We start from the raw sequence: 4,151 nt of genomic DNA, 5'->3' as shown, positions 1-4,151 counted from the left end.
GAGAGGTTTTTCGCTATAGGGCGCGTGCGCTCGCCAGACAGACAGAGAGAGACATAGAGACAAAAAGCGAGAAATCACCCCCCAGGGGGGATGGTCACACCGCAATCCCTTCTCCATTCTCCTCTCGGGATCTTGGGCACACACGCACACGCACCCAGCGTGAGTTTGAAACCACCGGGTCTGGGACACGAACTGCGGTTGACTACGAGGAAGTCCAGCGACATAGCCATTACGCTAACTGCTGGTTCCCTCCTCTGCTTTTTAATATAGTTCTGAAAGTCTTAGCCAATACAATCAGAAAAATAATAATAAAAAAGCATAAATAATAATAAAATATGCAAAGAAGAGTTGAAAATATCTTTATTAACATATGACATGGTGGTAAACTTCTCAAAGAAATAAATGAATATAGTAAAGTGGTGGGATACAAAATCAACATCCAAAAATCCATAACACTTTTATATATGAAAAACAAGTTGACCAACATAGAATTAAATAAAGGAATCCCTTTTTCCACAGTCACAAAATGTATAAGATACCTAGGGATAAACCTAACGAATGAAGTAAAAAAACTTTACAAAGAAAACTATGAAAATGTTAAAAATAATATTGAAAATGACATAAAAATTGGAAGAACATCCCATGTTCCTGAATCAGAAGAATTAATATAATCAAAATGGCAATTCTACCCAAACTGATCTATGTATTTAATGCAATTCCAATCAAATTACTAGAGACATTCTTCATAGATCTACAAAAGACAACCATAGAATTTGTCTGGAATCATAAAAGACCTCCTGTTGCCAAAGCAATCCTGCACAAGAAGAGTAGAGTGGGCGACATCTCATTCCCTGACCCCAACATATATTATAAAGCTGTGATAATCAAAATAGCAAGGTATTGGCACAAAACAGACAGGTGGACCAATGGAATAGAATAGAGACCCCAGAAATAAGCACTAAAGCTTACAGCCAACATTTATTTTTACAAAGGATAATAGTAAATCCATTGGGAAAAGGAAAAATTATTCAGCAAATGGTGCTGGAAAAACTGGGTATCCACCTGCAGGAAGATGAAACTGAATCTTCACCTTTCACCATTAACAAAAATCAACACAAAATGAGTATGTTGATGTGCTTGATTGAGACAATATACAGTGTACTCTGGATGGAAAAATCTCATTTTGTATGCTGTAATGATGTACAGTGAATGAACATAAATAAATAAATTTAAATTTAAAAAATAAAATAATCAACAGAAAATGAATCTAATATCTGAACCCAAGACCTCAAACTATAAAACTACTAGTGTAAAACACTGCAGAAACTCTGGGAGATATGGGGTTAGGCAAAGACTTCTTAAATAAGACCCCCAAAGCATGGACAATAATCCTTAAACTAGAAAAGGGGGACTATATCAGACTAAGAAGTTTCTGCACAGCAAAGGACACAGTAATTAGTGTGAATTGACAACCCTCGAAGTGGGGAAATATTTTTTGTCAAATATGCCTTAAACAGGGGAATGATTACCAAAATACACAGTGTACTCAAGTGGCTTACCTGAAAAAAAAAAAAGATGAACCCAATTAAAAGAAGGGAAAATGAGTTGAACAAAAATCTCTCTAAGGAAGACATACGAACAGCTAAAAAGCATATGGGAAAATGCTCAACATTCCTCATAAGGGAGATGTAGATTGAAACCACAATGATATACCACTTAACCCCTGTAAGAATGGCAAAGATTAAAAATATACAAAAAGTTATGAGTGTTTGCAGGGTTATGGTGAAAAGAGAACTCTCCTACACTATTGGTAGGAATGTAAATTGATCCATCCACTGTGAAAAACAATATGGAGGTTCCTCAAAGACCTACAAATGGAAATACAATATGATCCAGCAATCCCACTCCTGTGTATCTACTCAAGGGACAAGAGAATACTCAGTAAGAAGAGTGCTTGCACATCTATGTTTATTGTGGCATCATTCACGATTGCTAAGATATGGATCCAAACCTAATGTCCATGAACAGAAGAATGTATTGAAAAAGTATGGAACATATACTACATGGAATACTACTCAGCCATAAAAAGAAGACCCTGGTATTCGATAGAAAGTGGTTGAGTATTGAAGATTTATTGCTGAGTGAAGCAAATCAGGCTATGAAAGTGAGACATTGTGTGCCTCTACCTTATATATACTGACTGTCCTCATTCCATAGTAAAGACTGAAAGATTGAAGGACATAAAAACATTGAAAGTAGTTATAGACATAGAAGATAGTGTGGAAGGAGGTTGGGAGAGGGTCATAGTATAAGGAGGGAAATTAGGAAGAAAGGTAGAGAAGTAAGATATTTGTGGGACACAGAAATGGTTTATTACCTATTGATGATAACGTATATAGTATTCTTAACTGAACTGGTCTGAGGTGTATTTCATGTTGGGTAAATTCTCTCTACAAGCTAAATGATATATAGCAATTGAATGTGCAAGTAATAATGATAATTTTTTTAAAAGGGTCTAATCTTTCCTTGGAAATCTTCAGAGCAAGTTCATCTACTATCAACCTCTAGTTTAAAATAGTTCAAACATAAAATACTTGAGAGTTACTACTAAGCTCTTATCAAACCAAGACACAGAAAGATTTCCTAAATGTAGCAACTATATGGTTATTTGTCTCTGGAGATGTGTGAGGATTGGTATCAAGACATATAAGAAAAAAAAGAGTGCTTTAACTCTCACCCTCATCTTAGATAAACTTTATTCAGGTCATAATAAACCTGCAATATAAGCTCACTGAATTGGATTGAAAATGCACTATTCAGCAGAGGCAAGAGGCAGGCATTCAGAAGAAGACTCTTCCATGGCTCCTCAGAACTAGTAATTTCAGGGATAAAAGAGAAATGAAGATTTTTCTACTGATAATTCAGCTTCCAGCCCACAAACTCCAGTGGTAGGGAGCCCCTCTAGCCTTTTCTCTGTCTCTGTCTCTGTCTCTGTCTTTATCTCTGTTTTGTATTTTTTGCTTTTTCTAAAATTGTTTTGTTTTTCTTTTAATTTTTTTACTTCTTTCTCTCTCTGTTTCTTATGTTTTTTTGTTTTTCTTTTCTCTCTCTCTCTGTTCCCTTTTATTTTTCTTTTATCTCATTACTCTGCTTTTCAATCTCCATTCTTTGTGTTTCTAGATGGATCTAAGGGAACCATAGCCAAACATTCAAATACTATTAGGATTTACATATTGTTCAATATCCACTGAATCGGCTGCATAAAGGGATAAAAACAGAATGGCAAAGAGATTCCAGATCACCTCATTCTGCACGCTCCTAAGCGCTCTGATTTAACTTCAAGAATTAGAAAGAAACACACCATCAATCAGATGACTAGAAATCACTGCATGGCTCCAAGATATATGGGAAAGCAAGAAAATACCTCTCCTCCAAAGGGAAAGAATAGCTCCTCTTTGTCCAAAGTTAAATGGAAATCATGAAAATGTCTGACAAAGAATTTAGAATATGCTTAATGACGAAACTAAGAGAGATGGAACAGAAGGAAGGCAATGAACTGTAGAAGAGGTAGGAGAAAGGAGCTGATGAGTTTCAGGAGGTGAGGAAATCCTTGCAAGATCTAAAAGAGGAATTACACACTTTAAAAAAGAATCAAATGGACCTGTTAGAGATCAAGGCTGTGATACAGGAAGACAAAATTTCCCTTAAAAGTATTAAAAGCCGAAAATAGAATCTCGGACATAGAAGAGAAAATTGCTGGCCTAGAAAAATCTACCACAAACACTGAGAAAATTGCCCCCCAAAATGAGAATAATATATGAGAAATGCTAGATACCATCAAACATCCAAACATCTGGATAATTGGTATTCCAGAAGGCGAAGAGACTCATAAGGGCATTGATAAATTGCCCTTATGAAATCCTGCAAGAAACCTTTCCAAACCTAGAGAGGCACTCAAAGATCCAGTCTCAAGAAATACAAAGGACTACAAATAGAATCAACCCAAGAAGATCTTCTCCAAGGCACATTATAGCCAGATTGACCAAAATCACAAAGACAAGATACTAATATTGGCAAGAGAAAAATGGCAAGTTACCTACAAAGGATATCTCATCAGGCTAACAGTGGACCTCTCATCAGAAACAATGTGA

The sequence above is a fragment of the Tupaia chinensis genome, unplaced genomic scaffold, assembly GCF_000334495.1.
Source record: "Tupaia chinensis unplaced genomic scaffold, TupChi_1.0 Scaffold138988_1, whole genome shotgun sequence".
NCBI lineage: Eukaryota > Metazoa > Chordata > Mammalia > Scandentia > Tupaiidae > Tupaia > Tupaia belangeri.
Note: the sequence above shows the minus strand (reverse complement) of the source record.